This window comes from Ranitomeya variabilis, chromosome 6, assembly GCF_051348905.1.
Source record: "Ranitomeya variabilis isolate aRanVar5 chromosome 6, aRanVar5.hap1, whole genome shotgun sequence".
In the NCBI taxonomy this organism is placed as follows: domain Eukaryota; kingdom Metazoa; phylum Chordata; class Amphibia; order Anura; family Dendrobatidae; genus Ranitomeya; species Ranitomeya variabilis.
The window spans coordinates 159,337,556-159,360,356 of record NC_135237.1 but is presented as its reverse complement, the minus strand read 5'-3'; the positions used below and the strand labels follow the sequence as shown (position 1 = coordinate 159,360,356).

General features: G+C 41.4%; 1 long non-coding RNA gene across 1 annotated transcript; it reads left to right on the top strand.

The window, feature by feature from the left end:
- The first annotated feature begins 2,569 nt into the window (after positions 1–2,569).
- Positions 2,570–17,886, top strand: LOC143783524 (uncharacterized). The gene is made up of 3 exons (XR_013217231.1): positions 2,570–2,704; positions 14,678–14,821; positions 16,267–17,886. It is a non-coding gene; the product is annotated as an uncharacterized LOC143783524 (long non-coding RNA).
- The last annotated feature ends 4,915 nt before the right edge of the window (positions 17,887–22,801 follow it).

The window sequence follows — 22,801 nt, the reverse complement described above, 5'->3', positions numbered from 1 at the left end:
AGTACATACTTTGCAGTCTGCTCACCATCCTGGTAGCTTTTCTCTGAACCTTCTCCAGTTTTTCAATGCTTTTTTTAAAATGTGGTGCCAGAACTGGAAACAGAATTCCAGATGAGACCTGACCAAGGAGGAGTAGTGGAGGATAATTACTTCATGTGATCTAGACTCTACGCTTCTCTTAATACATCCTAGAACTTTTTTGCTGCTGCATCACACTGTTAACTCATGTGCAGTCTGTGATCTATTAGTATTCCCAAGTCTGTTTCACAATATCTTCTATCCTATGGACTTATCTTCACTGAAAGACCCATTTAACTTTGTTCATTCTATATTGTGACTTAATCAGTGAGCACAAAATATAAGTAAAAAAATATGGCAACCTTCAGGGTCAACCTTTTTTTACCAATTTGCATGTATTTTGAATGTATTTAACTCCTATGTACTAATTTATAACCACAGACTAGAGTTAAGCGAATTGATATGCAGGACCATGGTCCTGTAACCACATCAGTATACTGTCACCAATGGAGCCCTGCAAACTGCCTCCTCCCTGCTGAGATTCCTGGCACCCCTTCTGACTTGTAGGCCCAGCGCAATATCCCCATTGCGGCGTAATGTTCACATCAAGTCTAGCGAGCCTTGCTATTTTAAAGAGGTGGTGTGGATGCCAGCAGGTTCTCATGCAGTTTGCAGGGTTCCCATCTGATGGCCTTGAAATATTGACATGGTCACTGGACCACGGTCATGCAAGTCAATTTTCTCATCTCTACCTCAGAAATAAATCAAAACTGAGCTTACTTTGATGTGGTCATAAATCACCTGAGAGGAGCTCACAAAAAAAGACAGGTAAAAGAGTTCTAACATTTCCCTTAGCTCAATGGTGGATTCATAGCTAACTCATCCTGCAGTCAGAAATATGTGAAGGTCCTTGGGGAGTGGACTTTTTCCCTAGAAGAATAACATGCGGCCACAAATACTAGAAAAAATATACCTTCTCCTGTGAGACATATAATGACAGACAGCTCTGATCACTGTGGTTGCTTTGTAGAGTGCAGCAGAATTTAATGTTATTGCAAACACCTTCAGCTTTTATCTCATGCCAGTCATTGTGGGGAAGGTGGAGTACAGCAGAGCAGCGGAGCTGATAGTGATTACAAAACACTTCTGAAATGCAGCTTTCCTCTCACAGCACTATCAGCATTGCTGTTCTCCCCTCCCAACACACTGACCACCAGATGAAAGCTGAAGGTGTTGGCAATCACACTCAGCTCTGCTGTACTCTACAAAGCTGCAGGATCAGGGCTAAGAGAAAAGTTATCTGAAGTGACATGTTTCATGGTAGAGGACAAGCTCTTCTGACCTTCGGGAACCATGTTCTTTTTGTTTCCTGTGTGACAACTCCTGCTTATAATTGGTCAATATCACACATGGGAAAAACACCCTATAAGGTTTATCACAAATTGTAACAAAAAACTTTACAACCAATATCTCTGTAATGGAGATGAAACATTAAAAAACAAAAAAAAATGTTTTATTCAGCTCTGCAGTCACTATGCCATGATGTGTCCAGTTTAACATGCTAAAACTTGTGAAAGGTCCTATTTAAGAAAAAAAAAATTTCTCAGAAGGTGCCTATAGCCTTTAAAGGAAGTCTGTCACCCTCAAAATGGAATTCAAACTGCCTAAACATTTATATAGGGGACCCTGGCACTGTTTAAATCATACTAGTCAAGTATAATTTAACTTTATAGTTAATTAAAAGTCAACTTTTATTTGATATGCAAACAGGGGTACTTTGGTGGCCTATGCCTTGGTGCACCGTCATGCTTTCCTATTTGCCCAAGTAGTAAGTATCTCACATTGATTATCTTGTCTTAAAGGCGCAAAGCGATCTCTGAATCTTCTGTTTGCACCTGCGCACTGACACTGGTTGATCGCGGTGCTGTGCTCATAGTGTCATAGAGCACAATGGCAGCGAACACAATCTGAAGTCTGGTTCCTGCCGCCGCTTGTTGCACCCGGAAGCGTAAATACATTCCAGTGTTATTATTATTTCTTATCATAGCGCCATTTGTTCCATGGCGCTTTACATGTGAGGAGGGGTATACATAATAAAAACAAGTACAGTAATCTTAATCAATACAAGTCATGACTGGTACATGAGGAGAGAGGACCCTGCCCGCGAGGGCTCACAATCTACAGTACAAAAAGAATGCTCCTGTAAGCGTAGTAGCAACATACAACATCCATATAATGTTGCAATCATTTTAATATTTTTTTTATATTTCTTTTTACTTTTGTATAACAGACTATTGTTTTCCAGAAATATGTACAATTGCATACTGATCCTTTTTTATTTCCATTGAACTTGAAAAAAACATTGACCAGAAGTGAATAAACCTTGAAATCAAGTGCATTTGAGGAACACAAGGGAACAGATAATTGCAGCAAAGAAAAAAAAAGTTACAACCATTTACTCCATGTGGAAATATTATATAAGCCATCATGCTAAAACATGTTACATTCCTTTGTGATTGACATAAGCTTCATGTTGTGAGGAACAGTCATCTAGAACCAGCAGGAGAAACTGTATCTGGACTCTGGAGCATTAGTTTGCACGAATGTTCCTACAAGAACTATAGAGTACTGTGAAGTTTGGCATCTACGAGCACAAAATGACAAGGGAGGGGGAGTGTTTCGACAGGTTAGTGTGTCCATCTGGAAAACAAATTCATATTTGTAAATTTAATAAAGGCTTACAGAGTTCCATATTTCAGTCTCTCAATAACTATACGCTGGCTAAAGAAATGAATCTACAGTTTTCCATCTGATTGCAATCACATGGAGGAACGTTGCCTGAAAATGTCTTTTTTATAGTCTGAGTCTGGTTTCTAATAATGTCACTTTATTCATAGTTTCAGGTGTGGAATAAAACTATGAATTAGGTTCAGTAATATCAATGGTAAAATAAAAGCGCAATATTTAAGTGCTTTTTATGCTGTTTGATACAGAAACAAAGAACAGTTATGTTAGTTGACTGATTAGTTGGTAAGTTGGTTTACTGACTTTACAATTATGAGTACATTTATCAACTTTGTGCTAGGAGACGCATACAACATGTCTTATTAAAATACCCCAACATTTTAGGTTTACAAGAAAAAAATGTCTTTGCTTGTAGAAATATATACAATCAGATTCAGATATGCAGTGTAGGCAGTTGCCTAGCATGTCATTCAGAGGGAGGGATAATTTATTTTTTTAAAGGGAACCTGTCACTAGATTCATGCTGCTCAAACAGCATGCAGCATGACTTGGTGTCTGGCTGCCCGATTGTAGCCAGATATATTTTTCATGCGAATTGGCCATGTCTAAAACCCTCCCACGGTAGGGTCCTGGAACCAACAGTTGCACCACTATCTCACTTCCCCTCAGTCTGGTCACCTGATACAATAACTCTCCATTGACTGCAAAGTGTGGGGACCTGGTGTCAGCCCCCAGCTCTTGAGCAACCCCATTAAACATGGAGAAAATATAGTTTGAAGATCTGTGCAGGGACCATAGCCAGAAATCAGACTAGTCCGGTTCTGCCCTTAGATGGCTTCTCCCTGCACCACTATTGATGATTGACAGATCTATCACTATGGTAGAGACTTATTAATCACCTCTAGAAGTGCTGAGAAAAACATTTTGTCTCCAGCTTTTGTCCCCAGTCTAGTCTCATCTCCGGTTTTGGCCTCCAGCCAGATCTTCTAACTATACTTTCTCTGAAACACCAGAGCATTTAGGAGAAAAATTTTACTTGCTGTAGTTGAGCAGCCCAGCTCTGATTCAAGCTGATAGTTTCCCTTGAAAGCAGATCTGTTGCATGACTATGGCTCCCTATCTAAAAGCTCTTCGACAACACAAAATTGCCTTAATTTCCTGTTACATTTTTAAATGTGAGATGCATGACCAATTCCAGAATCTATGATGCAGAATAAATTGATAGCTGTTGTGTTCAACAGATCGAAAATTGTATACAAAAAAAATACTTATGGCCACTTTCATGATGGATTTACATGTACTGTATCTGTACAAGAAAGCATTCATAACAGACAATCTACCATTGAGTAGTGGACATCTATGGAGCTCCACTGCTTATATGGATAGTCTTTTCAGTGGCTTTATTTCACCACTTAAGTGAGAACAGAGTGTCCCATGTACATATCACATATTATGTGCATACCTTTATTAGGCATAAGAGGGAAATTTAATCAAGCCTAATTTTTGGCTCTGTGTCTTATGTTGGCCAGAGTAGTTGTACCAACTCAACGTTTAAGCCACCACACAGTCCAATACTCCTTTCAGCACAGAAATGGACATTGAGCCATAAAAGCCTAAAGAGAAAATAGAAGTCATGCCATGTCACAAGCCAAAATGGCCTAGTACTAGACTGATGGACACATGGCTTCTAAGCTATATTTCTCATGACTGCTGCATCTAATGCCTAAAGGCATCATTTTTATTGGGCACAAGCACAAATACAGGCATCTCACTATTTCCATATGTAAAAACGTGTAAGAACTGGCTCTTATATCTTCCATATTTTATGATCACAAACATAAATTGTTAATTCTAATGACTGATGTACAGTATATACTTTCTCAGCAAAGTTTTTGCCAAAAGTGGGTTTCTGGATGCTTATTCCATCCGTTTTCATGTATGGCCATAGAAGATTGAGGTTATGAAATAATTGTGTCTATCTTTTTTCTTGAGTTTTTCCTTGCTTCTCTTTCTATAATCAATGCCATGATATGTACATCGCATCTGGAGCTTCCTATCACTGTCAGACAGGAATGATTTTCTGCTAACCAAACAGAAGGAGAATACACACCACTGAATTATTGATGGAAACTTTTTCTCAGAACTTTGAGTCCACAAACACTTTTCATCCTCACAAACTATTTCACTCAAGCAAAAAAAAAATCAATTTCTGACTATTTTATTTAATCTATGCTATTGATCTTGATAGTATTGTCTTTTTTTGGAGAATCTGACAGCATATGCGTGCTATTCCTTTATTCTCTATTTGATATTTACCAAAGACAGCAAATCTGATATACAGTGGGTAGGGAAAGTATTCAAACCCCTTTCAATTTTCCACTCTTTGTTTCATTGCTGCCATTTGGTACATTCAAAAAAGTTCATTTTTTTCACATTAATGTACACTCTGCGCCCAATCTTGACTGAAAAAAACAGAAATGTAGAAATTTTTGCAAAATTTAATAAAAAAGAAAAACTGAAATATCACATGGTCATAAGTATTCAGACCCTTTGCTTAGACCAGGCATGTCAAACACACGTCCCGCGGGCCGCATGTGGCCCTTTACAGGCATATCTGCGGCCCGCACAAAAGTCTCAAACTTTGTCCGCCCCCACAGACAGACAGACCAGTGAGATAATCCCCCCCGTGCTGCTGCGCTACTAGTATCCACCCGCCGGGCGCCGGCCCGGTTCGCTTGCTTGTTGTGACTAGTGTTGAGCGATACCGTCCGATACTTGAAAGTATCGGTATCGGAAAGTATCGGCCGATACCGGCAAAGTATCGGATCTAATCCGATACCGATACCCGATACCAATACAAGTCAATGGGACTCAAGTATCGGACGGTATCCCTGATGGTTCCCAGGGTCTGAAGGAGAGGAAACTCTCCTTCAGGCCCTGGGATCCATATCAATGTGTAAAATAAAGAATTAAAATAAAAAATAGGGATATACTCACCCTCCGACGCAGCCTGGACTTTACCGCCGTAACCGGGAGCCGTTGTACCTAAGAATGCGCGCTTGAAGGGCCTTAGATGAGGTCACTGCGCTCTGATTGGTCCGTAGCGGTCGCGTGACCGCTACGCGACCAATCACAAAGCAGTGACGTCTTCTAAGGTATTTCAAGCGCTTGAAAGACCTTAGGTGACGTCACTGCTTTGTGATTGGTCGCGTAGCGGTCACGCGACCGCTACGGACCAATCAGAGCGCAGTGACCTCATCTAAGGCCCTTCAAGCGCGCATTCTTAGGTACAACGGCTCCCGGTTACGGCGGTAAAGTCCAGGAGCCGCCGGAGAGGTGAGTATATCCCTATTTTTTATTTTAATTCTTTATTTTACACATTGATATTAATCCCGATACCGATTCCCGATACCACAAAAGTATCGGATCTCGGTATCGGAATTCCGATACCCGCAAGTATCGGCCGATACCCGATACTTGCGGTATCGGAATGCTCAACACTAGTTGTGACTAGTGAGAGTGACAACAAGAGGAGTCCTGTCCCTGCGTGCGCCCTGGGCCCTGACAACCGCTGAGAGGCGCTGACTGCCGCTGGCACTTCCGCATCAGGGAAGCGCCAGCAGCGGCTGACGTCACTGAGCGTGTGACAGGCTGCTTCAGTTCATTCGTCGTCACTCATGGTCGTTGTGCCACAGCACCGGTGACTCGTCGTCACTGTCTCACTCGCACTCGCTGTGTGTTGAGTTTGTGGTTGGAGAGTCCAGGTGATGTGGTCGGTGCCGGTGGTAAGTGGCGTGCTCCAGACCGCGGCCACGGGGACCGGGTGGAGCTAAAGTCTGACTCGGAAACCTGCCTGCTGCATAGGGGGAGGGTGTGTAGGACTGGAGGAGCAGATCCTTGTACTATGGGGGTGTCTGTGTCAGACTGGAGGAGCAGATCCTCTTGTATTATGGGGTCCCTATATTTCTGGAGGTGGAAGTACCAGGATCTGATCCTCCACCTCCAGAAATATAGGGACCCCCATAATACAAGAGGATCTGCTCCTCCAGTCTGACACAGACACCCTCATACAAAATCTTCTCAGAGAACAAGGCTGACTGATCACCACTTATCATCTTTGATCAAAGTAGGCATTGCGTTGTCATTTCAGCCTGATATACCAACAATTGTTAGCACAAAGAGGTGTCAAGCCTCAGGACAAAACACTAATGATTGAAAAAAAATGATAGCAAATAAATGTTTAGTTTTTAATTGCTGTATTTTTGTTAAATATATTAGTTGCTGTTGCGCACTGCAAATATATGTTGCTGTTACATATTACTACTTCATATCTTGTGTTCATGACTGCTGTTACAATACGTGTGTGACATTAGCTGCTGTGTGCGGCCATCGCAACAACCTCTTGTTACTCATGTGGCCCTCGGGGTACCCTGAGTTTGACATGCCTGGCTTAGACACTCATATTTAAGTTACATTCTGTCCATTTCCTTGTGATCTTCCTTGAGATGGTTCTACTCCTTCATTGGAGTCCAGCTGTGTTTAATGAAATTGATAGGACTTGATTTGGAAAGGCACACACCTGTCTATATAAGACCTCACAGCTCACAGTGCATGTCAGACCAAACGAGAATCATGAGGTCAAAGGAACTGACCAAGGAGCTCAGAGACAGAATTGTGGCAAGGCACAGATTTGACCAAGGTTACAACAGAATTTCTGCAGTACTCAAGGTTCCTAAGAGCACAGTGGCCTCCATAATCCTTAAATGGAAGACGTTTGGGACCACCAGAAGTCTTGCTAGACCTGGCTGTCCAGTCTAACTGAGCAATTGTGGGAGAAGAGCCTTGGTGAGATAGGTAAAGAAGAATCCCAAGATCACTGTGGCTGAGCTCCAGAGATGCAGTAGGGAGATGGGAGAAAGTTCCACAAAGTCAACTATCACTGCAGCCCTCCACCTGTCAGTCTTTTATGGCAGAGTGGCCCAATGAATGCCTCTCCTCAGTGAAAGACATATGACAGTCCACATAGAGTTTGCTAAAAAGACACATGAAGGACTCCCAGACTAAGAGAAATAAGATTCTCTGGTCTGATGAGATGAAGATAGACCTTTTTGGTGATAATTCTAAGCGGTATATGTGGATAAAACCAGGCAGTGCTCATCACCTGCACAATACAATCCCAACAGTGAAACATGGTGGTGGCAGCATCAAACCCAATTGAGCATCTCCGGAGAGACCTGAAAATGGCTGTCCACCAACGTTCACCATCCAACCTGACGGAACTGAAGAGGATCTGCAAGGAAGAATGGCAGAGGATCCCCAAATTCATGTGTGAAAAACTTGTTGCATCATTCCCAAGAAGACTCATGGCTGTACTAGCTCAAAAGGGTGCTTCTACTCAATACTGAGCAAAGGGTCTGAATACTTATGACCATGTGATATTTCAGTTTTTATTTTTTAATAAATTTGTAAAAATGTCTACATTTCTGTTTTTTTCAGTCAAGATGGGATGCAGGGTGTACATTGATGAGCAAAAATGAACTTTTTTGAATTTACCAAATGGCTGCAATGAAACAAAGAGTGAAAAATTTAAATGGGTCTGAATACTTTCTGTCCCCACTGTAGTATCTAAAAAATTCTATATAAGTGTGGATGTATGTAAAATGTGTGAACCTTCTGCTCTGTGCAAACTGTGCAACCCAAGAGTTCCTACATGCTTTCCATCTCTTCTCGCCCTTGTAAATCAAAAAAGAGAAGGGGAAGAAGATAGAGAGAAAATAAGTAGGTGGGACGGTGCACTTAAATGTTTTAGCCATGCCAAGGGTGCACCTATACTTGATTTGAACAGTCATTTCTTTAAGAGAAATATGGTGCGTGAAAGTATTTCCTTGAGAGCAGGGCCTGGGTTAGAAAGCAACATCCTCTTGAAATATGGAGGGAGGTACAGTTTCATTAGAGGCTTGTGTGAGGTAACCCCCAAGAGTGTGCAACCCCTGTAAAGTGGACAGGGATGTAAGCAAGAGAGCGTCAACATTTTTAGGTATTCAATTTAGGTTCTGCATTATTAACGGACAATGCCACCCCGTGTACACTGAAACGGGTAAGACTTTGTACTTCATCTGAATGGGGCAACCATCCTGTGTAGTGTACAGATTAAAGTGACTGTATGGATATGTGCACACGTTCAGGATTTTTCCTTTTTTTTTTGCATTTTTTCACTATAAAAACATGATAAAACCCCCCAAAAAACACATCCATTAAGCATCCTATAGTTAGAATTCAATCCACAATTTTTGTGCACATGTTGTGTTTTTTCCACAAAAAACGCATCGCAGAAAAAAAAGCAGCATGTTCATTAATTTTGCGGATTTTTCGTTTTTTCCCTCTATTTTAACGTGAAAAATCAGCAAAAAACGAGAGAAAAACTAAAAAAAAAGCCTGCAGATTTCCTGCGGAAAAAGTCAGTTTTTTGTCAGGAAATTTCTGCAAACATTCCTGACGTGTGCATATAGTCTAAACATTAAAACATCTGTACAGTTTATCATAAAAATTGACATAACCAAGCTTTTAAAACTACCTGAAGGGGTCTCGACTGTATTCATTGTGCCCACAATGTGCCGATTTCTGCCCTCTTTTTTTCTGTTTGCACTTTCAAATGAAGGCACAAGTCAACATTACTGAATATTCGCTAGATTTTTACAGTTTTATGCTGATCTAGAGGGTCATTTTAAGCTTTGGGTGCCACTGCATGGGCATTCAAATAACACGTTTAACATGGCTAGCCAGGTCAATAGTCTTGCTACAAAGTACAAAAAATGTATCACAATAGACAATGACTTTCTGTAAAACTTTGCTTGCAAAAGGCCTGAGACACAGTTGATACATTGGACATTGTACTGACAAGGATGATTAAATCGCTCCTTTGATTGGTTTTGCTTTGAGTGCTGTGATTTCCTCTTTCCTAAGTTCTTGGACCATTGATTACGGTTTTGATTTTCCTAATGCTTTCCATTCTTTACGGCAACCTTTCCAAATCTTATAAAATTGATATTTCCCTTTTAATGCTAGAAGAAAAATAAAGCTCAAGAACATAAATTACTTATTATATGCATAAGATTTACAAACTTAAAACCATTTCACATTAAAAAATGCAGGACTGCTTAGGTCTTGATCTCTGGCAGAAGATATGTATAGCTTTACCAAGTCACTAAATCTTTAAAAGCTTGAAATCAATGCTATTCAAGGCACCAACATAAATGCCAAAGTCACAGTATGAGTTATACCCAAGCTTGCACAGAGAGTGGTGATACTTAGAGCTAAGAACTGATGAACTGTCAGAAACTTGACAGGTAGTGAGGGTAACAAGAAGACACACATGCTCTCATTTGTTGGGATCAATAGACCTGGTGTAGCTTTGGGTGTTATTTGATCAGCCCGATTCAACCAGTTCTATGCAGGAGAACGAGAATTGCACTTCACACTGTGACGTTGAAGTTTGTTTCGAATACCATGTTTCCAATTCCAACTTATAGTGTTAACCAGAAAATAAAAAAAATAAAAAAATGAAGAATATTTTGTTGCAAATGAACACATAACATGACATTACAAATAATGGTACATTTTGCTCATATTTATTAATACTGATATACCCCAACTAATATGCTGGCCTAAAACTTAATTTTAGCATGTGCTATGTTCGTTAATATGATGAATGCTGTTGACAAATAGGACACAGCTGCTGGATTCAGCAAAAAATATATATTTATATCAAAATCTAAAAAAACACTGACATGCTCTTGGTGTGAAATGAGATGTGTTGCATTATTTTTCATAAAATAGCCAAAAATGAAATGGTGCAGCAGTTTTCAGAATCATGCCGAAAGTACAGTCATAAAATGTATTTTCTTTTTTTCAACTTCCAGAAGATAAATCCAAGGAGGTGTACTCCTCAACTTTTCTCTGCAGGTGTCTTCTTGATGATGGCTAAAATGACTAGATTGCTATTCAGGGTGAAAGAAAGAACTAAAGAAAAGACAGAAAAAAAGAAAGGAAGGACGGAATAGAAAGAAAAAAGAATGGCCATATTGCAGGAATTAAGAGGATTAGGAATCGAACAATAAAAACATAACATTCTGGGGGACAGCAACAATTAGTATACAGCAAAAGAAATCCTATCAATAAAGTAGGTAGCAGCAAGGATGGATATTAGCAGGATATAAAGCCTAACGTTTAATATAATTATACAAAAACAGGGGAATACATAAATACAAACAATAGCACAGAGAAAGTGCTAAAAAATATACACCAGTGTACATAATAAAATGGTTTGGTCTCACCCCTTCGTGGTCCTGGAGTAGGCCATACTTGTGATCGGGAAACTGTGGGAGGTATAAGTACACTATAGAAGCTGCCCTGTTGTGCCCCGTGCAGGTCTCCTGTTCTCACAAGGACAGTCCCCAAGTGTGGTCCTGTCCTAGAGAATGTCCCTTTGTTCTCCTCCGATACGTTTCATCCACCAGTCAATGCAGATACTTATCCATCATACAACACTATCAATGATGTGTCTGATTGGCTCCAAATTTATTCTGCAACAAGACAACATCACAATCATACAGCCAATGTCATTAAGAAATATGTTTAGCGTAAAGAAGAACAAAGAATCCTGGAAGTTATGGCATGGCCTCCGTAGAGCCCTGATCTCAATATCCTCTAGCTCCTATGGGAGTACATGAAAATACAGAAGGATTTTCACAAGCCTAACTCCACAGATCACTAGTTAGTTCTCCAACATCTTTGGAACAGCCACCCTGCTGACTTGTTTCAAAAACTGTGTGCAAGTGTACCCACAAGAGTTGATGCTTTATAATAAATAATAATATTTTTTATTTATATAGCGCCAACATATTCCGCAGCACTTTACAATTAAGCGGGGACATGTACAGACAATAAATTCGGTACGAGTTAAGACAATTTAAACAGCTACATTAGAAGTGAGGTCCCTGCTCGCAAGCTTACAATCTACAAGGAAATGGGGGGACACAATAGGTGAAAAGTGCTTGTTATTTCAGGTCTGTCAACTATAATACATAGGGATTTTCATACAAAGCTGCATGATCCGGTCATCAGCCCGTGTGTTTAAGTGCAATAGTCAAGTATCAAGTGCAATTATCGTGTGCATGGAGGGTGTGGCGACAGATGAATAGTAGGGTGCAGATTCAGAGTAATATTTGGAAGGAGGGAACAGGGCAAAGTTAGTTTACTGAGTAGTTGATGTGGTAGGCTTGTTTGAAGAGATGGGTTTTCAAAGCGAGCTTGAATAGGTCGGGGCTAGGTATCAGTCTGATGTCTGGGGAAGTGCATTCCAGAGAGCTGGCGCAGCACGAGAGAAGTCTTGGAGACGGAGGTGTGAGGTTCGGATTACAGGGGATGTTAGTCTTAGGTCGTTTGTAGAATGGAGGGCACGTGTAGGGCGGTAGACAGAGATGAGAGAGGAGATATAAGTCGGTGCAGAACTGTGGAGAGCTTTGTGGGTGAGAGAGATGAGTTTATACTGGACCCTGTAGCGAATGGGAAGCCAGTGTAATGACTGGCACAAGATGGAGGCATCGGTGAAGCGACTGGACAGAAATATGACTCTGGCTCCAGCATTCAAGATTGGAGAGGAGAAAGTTTGGTAAGAGGGAGACCGATTAGAAGAGAGTTGCAGTAGTCCAGTCGAGAATGAATAAGAGCGACAGTAAGAGTCTTAGCAGTTTCAACAGTGAGAAAAGGTCGGATACTGGAGATGTTTTTAAGATGCAGGTGACAAGAGCGAGTGAGTGATCGGATGTAGGAAGTAAAGGAAAGTTCGGAGTCGAATATGACCCCAAGACAGCGGGCATGCTGCTTGGGAGTTATGGTTGAACCCTCCAGGGTAATTTCGATACTGAATTTCGGTAATGCTTTGATGCTGTTTTGAAGGCAAACAGTGGTCATACCAAATATTGTGTTAACTTTGATTTACTCTGCTCATCAGCTGTTTTCAGTTTTGGTGGTGGCCTGATGAGGATGGAGCCAAAACAGCACAGCTTAATTTACAGTGTAGGGGCCATTGTCGACAATTGCAGCTCAGCTCCTAATCACCTTAAACTGCCCATCTCAATACATTATATTACCTGATTGACACTGATCTTGAAATTACCCATCATCTTCTTGCAAGCCTCTGCTCAAGCTTGTTATTTCTGCAGTAGTTGTCAGAAGTCCCTTGTTACCATGTACAAGAGTTAACCCCTACTAAGAACGTCACAGCAAGTTTTCGACACTTTCACATCAAAGTACAATACAGTAATATAGATTATTGGATTGTCCCCTGAGGTTTATGAAAATTGTCTTCTTATGTATCTATGCATGACATCCGCAATATATCCTATTTATAGGTCCCACAGGGATTGTCACTCGGTTTTCTCAGACTCCAGAGTGGGATATCTGCATAGCTATGTGCTGTATATTCTGTACCCTCCAATACTACTATTACGTATTCAAAAACAACTTTATAAAAAAAATATTGCGTGAAGTATGATCGTGAATGTTTTATGAGAAATGTGATTTGTAATAATTTGACTGAAGAATGCAACTAAAAGGGGTTGTATAAATGTACACTAAAACACCAAATATCCTAAAATATACACTATGTGGTGTCTCAGCCTCTCATATTAATTTCTAAGATAATTTACAATAGCGTTTAACAATTTGTATTTAAAGGGGTGGGTTAAAACTGACATTTATTTAATCCTAAATCTCTGTTTATTTAATGTCATAATCGAATTTCTTTTCTAACATACTTTAATTAAAAAGTCCCTATTGTTCTGTCACTGTGGTAACTGCTTTATTATTATTTTGTTATACTTCGTGTTTGATGATGTTTTATTTGAGAATCCCCAGTGCAAACGAGTCATCATCAGGGGGCAGAAGCTGCAGCCTCTGCCCTCACCCTGAAACGAAGCATCATCTGTGAACTCTGTTTGCGGGGGTGAAGCTGGTCTCTCTTTTCTCCTTACAAAAAAAAATACTCTCATAGCATTCTTTTTTCAACCGATTAACACAGTACCAAACCCCTTTTTTTTCTTTCTCCTTACAATGTTCAATGACAGTACGCTCTATTACCGGCTTGTCACTTCTGAACAGAGTCGGCAAGAGAGCGCACTGTCACTGTGCACTGAGAAAAACAGTGCACATGCTCAGTAGAGCAGGGTCTAACCCAGCACCTGAAATGGACATCACTGAAGACACTAAACTTTGGGATAGTGGCAGAGGCAGCAGCAGTGAGCGCAGCCTCAGACCCCTGATAACAACTCGTTTGAGTATCCCAGCATGCATTGGGATTCTCAAATGAAAAGTCATCAACCAGGAAGTAGTAACAGAAAATAAATTAGATTTTGTCATTAAACAGATAAACATTTAGGATAAATATAAATATTAGTTTTGGACCACTCATTTAACACAAGTATATAGCAAATAGATTATGGAATACATCTTTTATATCACTTTCACATGGTGGTATTAAAGTCAAAACCCGGAGTATAACATAAATAGCAAAACTAAAAAACAGCCAATTAAAATAGTCACTAAATACGATCATATAAGAGTGAGCTTTCTGGAATATAATCACATTTTTGCACATCCAGTTTTGGCAAAATCCATATTTTATTTACCTGTGCTGTGAATAGTGAGATTACTGAACCTGAAAGGCGGAGAAGATGTAAGAAACTAACACACTTTAGTAGCATGAAGGACCTCATTAAACAAAAGTTATCTGCCCATTTATTGTCTTTCACAGCAAAACTAGTGTAAAATCTCAGTAATGTGATATTACTTTTCCGCAGCTGGAATTTCACTTACATACAGTCTAAATATCTTTAATGACTGACATCTCTCTCAGTGCAGTAATACAGTGATTCACCTTCTGATTTGCTTGAAGCAAGCTAAAGAAAACACAGCAGAAGGCGCAGTACAGGACCTCAGACCCGAGACAATTTCCTCAAAAGTCTGATATTGCAAACCTTGAAATGGGGCCATGGCTGAGGTAAGGGTTTGAAAGGTAATTAAGAAAACAATGGGGCCTATTAACTAATTTCCTGGCTTTCCTTAGCTTAGCCTTGCAGCTGTGGTAAAAGTAAGAGAAATCTGTAGCCATAAATGGCAAGTTATTTGAGAAATATTATGTCATATTCTTACTTAGACTTTTCCAAGCGTTTGTGAACAAGAAACACATGCTAATTAACACAATGATGCCTCTGTTCTAGAGAAACGTTAGCTTGTTTAGTACTTGCATTTATAACATATTATAACAAGATATAAAAAATTATGTGTAAAGATGGAGGATGAGTGATTTAACTGTTTATCAAGGACCCAATGCAAAAGTTCATAGAGATTGTCTGGATGACTATTGTTATGCACACAGACCCTGAGTCATCAAAGTGTTTTTCACCAAAATTCTGGGTCAAAAATGCTGCCACTTCATGGGGTTCGCATGCCAGTATTGTGAGCTGTGCCAAAATGAAAGCGTGGCACTGTGGTTCGTCTAATTCATCTCAAACTCTGCTATACACCAAAAATCTTACTCCAGTCCCTTATTTTACTGACCCTCCGCGATCTTGAGAATGAGGCTCTGGATACCAAGAACGGAATGGAAGTGTGCATGCTTGACCCCGAACTATTCATTACCTTTGAGACTGCCAAGTGCAGAGCTCATCTATTTCTGGCAGTCCTACAGACAATGAATAGAATACAGGTTGAGTGTGTTCCACATAGTGGGCCACTATGTTCAAGATGGGGATCTGGAAATTCCTGTTCATGGGATGCAGAGCTCTATTCTCAGGTTTGCTGGGAAATGTGGGTAAACAACTTTGTTTCAAACAAGCAATATTCATTCAAACTCAACTGTGACAAGTAACAGGTGTGGGCAACAAGAAAATCACTCCTGAAACTGGATAAAAGTTGATACATTGATTAAATCTTTGTATTGCGTGTCTGGGTCTGCCACACCAAGCATGGTGAACAGAAAGAGAAGATAACTGTCTAAGGGCTTCAGAACCAAACTTGCTGAAAAATATCAACAATCTCAAGGTTATAAGTCCATCTCCAGAGATGGAATATGCTTGCAACAGAAACAACACATTACCTACAGTCAAATATGGTGGAGGTTCAAAGATGATATGTGGCTGGTTTGCTGCCTCTTGCACTGGGTGCACTGGGTGCCTTTATTGTATTCAAGGCATCATGAAATCTGAAGATTCCAAAATATTTTGAGTTGCAATGTAGTGCCCAGTGTCAGAAAGCTGAGTTTGCATCTTAGATCATGAGTCTTCCAGCAGGACAAATGTGTAGAGGCAAACCGTGGCACAACTGTTTCTGGTGCACAAGTTGGGTCCCAAATGTCTGTACCTATACTACTTTATGTGGACTGCATTAAAATTGTCTTCGCATTATCCTATTTGAGTTCCAAATTTATTTGCATTAATATTCCAGCAGGACAATGACTCCAAATATACTTCAAGAAGAACCCAGAAATAGATGGAAATAAAAGAGTTTTGAAGTGGCCAGTAAGGAGTCTGGAACTAAATCCCAAGTACACCTGTGGAGAGATCTTAAAATTGCTGTTGGGAGGAAGGCACCCTTAAAATATCAGAGACCTGCATACGTTTGCAAAAGAAGAGTGGTCCAAAATCCCAGTTAAGAGGTGTAAGAAGCTTGCTGATGGTTATAGGAAGCGATTGATCGCAGTTATTTATTCCAAAGCATGGGCAACCAAATATTAAGTTTGAGGTGCCAACAATTTGGGGTTTAATGTGAACTTATGTCCAATTGGCCTTTTTTCTATTTTTTGGGTTGTTCCAATGCACACAAAGGAAACAAAAATGTGTATAACATCGCTGACCCCATTGGGGCTCACAATCTAAATTCCCTATCAGTATGTCTTTGAAATGTGGGAGGAAACCCACGCAAACACGGGGAGAACATACAAACTCCTTGCAGATGTTGTCCTTGATGGGATTTGAACCCAGGACTCCAGCGCTGCAAGGCTGCAGTGCTAACCACTGAGCCCTTGTGCTGCCCAAAATTGAAATTATTTTCTTGGAGAAATACTTCATTTTCTGGAACATCATAGGTGCCAATACTTTTGCCTGTGACTGTGATATCGCAGTAATCATACTGACATGGGGAAACATGATTCAGAGTAACTTTTATCACAAAAAAAGAGCACACAAAAAATGACAGAATTGCATTTTTTTCCCAGTTTCAACATACTTGGAATTAGTTTTCTTGTTTTTCAATACATTGACGGGTAAAATGAATAGTGTCTTTTGAAAAGTACAACTTGTCCCACAATCAAACAAGCCATTATACAACTACATGGATGGAAAAAAACAAAAAAGTTATGTTTCTTCAAAAGGGGGAGGAAAAAATGGGCAAAAAATGACAACTGGCTGCTCAGGAAAATGGATAATAAGTATTTTATTTCTGTCTATGGTCCCAAGCAGCATATTGTCTTCCTTAAAATATGCAACACAGTTTTACCGCAATAATTGCTTCCTTTATCAGTGAATTCATACAAGTCCAGGCAGGAAAGTAACGTAACTGATCTCTTTTTCTTCTAGTTACAGCCTTGAACATTGGTACCTACCACAGCTACTAAATTACAGCTTTGACCATGTTGTGCACGGGTCCACTGAATGGAAATAAAATTCTCATCTATATTCATTTATCATTATATACATAAGGTTTGTTTATTTGGTAACCACATTTAACCCTGCCCAATATCATTATTTCCTTAGGAGTTTGGAGGATTTGTAGACATAAAGTTTTGCTAAGGAGTGGCTCCAAGAAGCATTTCAAGGTCCTGAAGTGGCCTAGTCAGTCTCCAGACCTGACCCCAAAAGAAAATCTTTGGAGGCAGCTGAAACTCAATGTTGCCCAGAGACAATTCCAAAACCTGAAAGATCTGGAGATGATGATGTGTATGGAGGAGGGGGCCAAAATCCCTGCGGCATTGTGTGCAAACTTGGTCAAGAACTACAGGAAATGTCTGACCTCTGTAATTGCAAGCAAAGGTTTCTGTACCAAATATTAAGTTCTGTTTTTCTATTGTATTAAGTACTCATTTCGTGCAATAAATTGCAAATTATGTTAAAATCATACAATATGATTTTCTGGATTTTATTTTTAGATTCTGTCTCTCACAGTTGAAGTGTACCTACGATAAATATTACAGACCTCTCCATTCTTTCTTAGTAGGAAAACTTTCCCAACAGTATCTATACTTTTGAGAAATGTTTAAAGTATGAAACTGTTTTTTGTAACCTGGTGGTAGCCCACCTGAGCAGAGGTAGCCTTGGACATTCATGGTAGGCATTACAGTTTGGACATGTTTTAGCAGAATAACAGCAAGGATATAGGACTCTGGACATAACAGCACATGAGCTGCTCATACACAAGTTCTTTTCCACATGGGGACTGTGTTTGGTGGGGAACACAAGGACACAGGTAGGTTTCAGCACAACGTTCCTGTGGGCAGCACCGAGAGGGCATATTGGAAGGGTTAGATGGCACCGTGATGGAGTTGGGCGTCACCTCACCAGAGTTGGGTCTGGAGTATGAGATAGCAAAGAGAGAGAAACTTCTGAGACATAGAATGCTAGGGAGAAATGTATTTAAGACAGGATCAAGTACAGTGCTCTGAGCCACAGTAGATAACCCAGCTAGTGTAAAGCCAGACGTGCACATATGATAGCAGATGGCTGAACATTATCTCTACATACTTCCCCATACACACGAACTTTTGGCTTCATACAGCACTCATGTTTTTCAATAGTGAAAACAGAAAGTTCTGGATAATTAAAAAGTGTTGAGGTGTAAAAATTCAAACTGCTTTACCCTTATTTCCCTCTGTCATTATCTCTTAAAAGTTTGATTGTTAGCAGATCCGAACAATATAGGTGGGTTGAGCGAACTTTAATCTAATGTGTATGGGCCCATAAGTGCGGCCACTAGGTATTATTATTACTATTTATTTATTTATATAGCACCATTAATTCCATGGTGCTGTACAATGGGAAAAAAAAAAGCTTTACCCCTTAACGACCGCCGATATCCCCTTTTTAAAAGCGGCAATTAAGGGTACTTATTCCTCAGCGCCTCTTTTTAATGGCCCTGAGAAATAAGTATATAGCATCCCAGCGTTGGAATTTCTCCAGGGTCTCAGATACCAGGGCGTAGCTGAGGCACAAGATAACATGATTCAGGTCGGTTTATACCTACACCAGTAATGCGATCACCGTTATTAACGGAAAAAAAACTCGTGCCCACCGGAGAAGAGGACTTCTGGATGAATCTTCTAGCCAGGTTCTCCTTGATGTACTCTGACATGGCTTGGGTCTCCGCCTGGGATAAAGGATAGATTTGTTCCCAAGGAGGAGACGACTCAGGAAGCAGGTCAATGGGGCAGTCATATGACCTGTGGGGTGGCAACATCTCTGCTTCCTTCTTATCAAAGACATCGGCAAAAGACCAGTAAGAAGTTAGTAAACCCGGCAGGGCAGATGGTGCCACAGGACGGCAGACTGGATGGACAGTAGCAAGACATCTATTGAAGCATGAAACTGCCCAGTGCAGGATTTCGCCGGTCCTCCAGTTCAACACAGGCTCATGCACTCGAAGCCAGGGTAAACCTAGGAGCAAGGGGTGAGATAAGCCAGGCAACAAATGAAAACAGATTCTTTCTGAGTGAGTCAAATCTACCCGAAGTTCCACTAGTACAGTCTGGAAACAAACGGGCTCGGTCAGGGCTTTGCCATCCACGGAGGTCACCCATACAGGGTTTGGAGGAGTCGGACAGGAATCCAGTAACAGTCCACCACAGCTTGTTGAATGAAATTCCAGGCGGACCCGGAATCCAGGTAACCTGAATCAGAAAAACTGACAGTGCCGAAGGACAGCGACGCAGTTGTCAGCAGAGAAGGAGAGGAACGATCCTCGCCTAGGGAAGCCTCTCCTACAGACCCTAGGCTCTGGAGTTTACCGGCCTCTCCAGACAAGAGCCAATCAAATGTTCAGGACTGCCACAGTAAAAACATCTTCCCTGCGAGCTGCGCTCCTCCTGGCGCTGTTCGACCAAACTCACTCTGTCTACCTTCATAGGCTGTGAGGAAAAGCAGAGTAATGAGAAACCACCAACCTCTGGGTACTGGGAGCCTGGCGAAATAGTCTCTTCTCCTGCTTAGTCTCTGTGGCGAGTTCTTGAAACCGGACGTCAATCCGAGTCGCCAAGGATACCATGTCATACAAGGAAGCAGAAATGTCCCGGCCCGCCAGTTCATCCTTGATTCTACCTGACAGGCCCTCCCAGAAGGTGGCCACCAACGCCTCATCATTCCAGGACAGCTAGGAGGAAAGGGTGCGGAACCAAACAGCATACTGAGCCACTGTGAGATCCTCCTGGCGAAGAAGGAGGAGAGAAAAAGCTGTAGAAGCAGTACGACCTGGTTCATCGAAGGTCCTGCAGAGGTCCCTGAGGAAGGACTGGAGATCGTTAACTAGCGGATCCCCTTTCTCCCATAAAGGATTCAGCCAGGCGAGAGCCTCTCCTTTGAGGTGAGACATCATGAAGGCTACCTTAGCCCGATGGGAAACAAACAAATAGCCCAGTTGTTAAAAATGCAGTGTGCACTGATTAATGAACCACCGACACTGAGCTGGATCACCGTCAAACCGGGTGGGAGCCGCCAGGCAAGGTCCTTTACCAGAGATGAAGCTGGGTGTCTGGAAGCCAGCAGCTGAGGCGGTCACAGCCAGAGCAGAGGTGGGTGGAACTGTAGATGCTGCAGAATCCAGGCGGGTAGACAAGTTCCGTAGATACATCGTAATCTTCTCCTGCTGGTCTCTCAGGTGGGTGACTTACTGATTTAGTTCTGTGGTCGAAGGTGTTTGGGAGTCAGCTGGTTCCATGGCCTGAGCAACCTGTAGCAAATGGAAATGGAGGCTCAGATGGTAAAGTGCACATTCGTTTATTGAACTTATTGTGGAACCACTGGACCACTATCCGTGGGGCTCCGAAGGGGGCGCGACTATGTGAGCCCTGGACTCCCATTGTAAGACCCCTCAAACAGGGCCAAGAATGGAAGCACTGGAGATGCAAGGAGCTACCTCCAGTTAAACCCCGGGTACATGGTAGCTGACTCGGTTGAACTTGCGGGCAGGCAGGTGCTCCAAGTAGCGAAGAACCAGATAGGGGACAAGCGGCACAGGCAGGTAGCAGGCGTAGTTCCAGGAGGCACGGAAACACGGTGGACACACTGAGGAAACAAATAGTGTTAGTGAGATGCAAGCTGAGCAAACACACAAGCACAGGAAACCTAAAAACTAGCAACAGGAAACACTTGATGCTCAGGCACCTCACTAAGGGCTGAGGTGCCTGAAGTAGTACGAGACTAATTAGGAAATAGTGCGCTGTCTCTTTAAGAGACCAGGAGTGCCCGTGCGCCCTTAGTGGCATGCTAGGAGACCTGTGAGACATGCGCAGCGTCCAGGCAGTGTGGGCGGATCGGGAATGGGACAGAGGCGCTACATTGCACTTTTTATCATTTTTTGCAGGAGGCAGCTAAGCCCCTTTTTGTTTGCGAACTCTGCTTCAGGAAAATGGCCGCCGCGATCTCCATCTGCGCACGCGCGGCATCCCGCGGCCATTTTCCTGAAGCCGCGGCCAGCAGAGCACCGCTCCTGCGCACGCGCGGCCAAAGGAAGATGGCCGCCCCCACCGATCGCCAATGAAATAGTGCACATCGCGCTCTTTTAACTCCCCTGTGCAGTGGATTCGGGACCTTGGGCATGCGCAAACCACTACGCCACCAACGGAAAACTAAGCAAGATCTGGGGGAAGACACCACGCCCTTTTGACCAGACCAGCCTGATTGACAGGCGAAAACGGCTACTTTGGTAACGTATTTTGGCAACATAGGTGGGGAATCGGGGTCCACAAAATACACTGTTGTAATGCACAGCTCAAGCCCTATTTAACAGTATTTTTATCTCATACTGAAAAAACGGGGTGACAGGTGCCCTTTAAATGGGTGAGCGTTTTCTAGTTTCAGAGTGAAATTGCAGCATGTTGTGATTTTTTTCAGTGCCAGATTCTGTAATTGAAAAAAATCAATCTTCACCACTGCCCCATTGAATAACATTGGTCTAAGTGCAAGCCAATAAAATATTACCGTAGATATGATTTGTCTGATGTATACAGTGGTGTGAGCAAGCCCTAGTAATACAGTGTCTATGTGATTGAATGGATGAAAAACGCTAGTTTATTTTTTAGATAATTTACATGGAAAAGGCTACAACATAAAAAAATAAAAATATTAAGTTCAATGAAAAAAGACTATGAGAAAGATCAAAATCCTTATGGAATTTTAATGCACAAGAAACTTTTAAATGCTGCTATTACACATCTGTTTAGTGCCATTTTATTTAGAATTTATCATTGGCATCAGAACACATATAATACATTTGCATTACTGTGTTGTGTTCCTGTGTAACAGATGGTGATACAGTCACAAATGAAAAAAAGTGAAAAGTGTCCACCCTCTATGCCCGTTTTTCTTTACATTCGCACTATTTTTCTTCTGTAGAGAAACATTTGTTCGGTGTGGGAAGGTTTTTTCTTGAGGAGGAAACCATTTTATCTGTAAGACTCCCTGGTGATCAAGCTGACTTGGAACTGCTGCTAATCAGCCTGTCTGACAGGGTGACTTGAATAATACTTCCCGTGATGCTTTGTGCGTTTGTCTTAATTCTTTCCTTTTGAACTCGCCATGACTTATAAGTGTCTATTCTTCCTCTTTTGTGTGTCTGAAGTTATCCCTCTATTAGTTTTAATTGGAAAGGTACCTTTCATTCTTCCAGTGTAGTCATTGACTGGCTACAGAACTCTCTAGACTTGAAATCTTTGAGGCAGAAGTCAAGAGCTACTCTTTTTTATTTTTTTTATTTTTTTTTAATCTGTCCGTCCCCT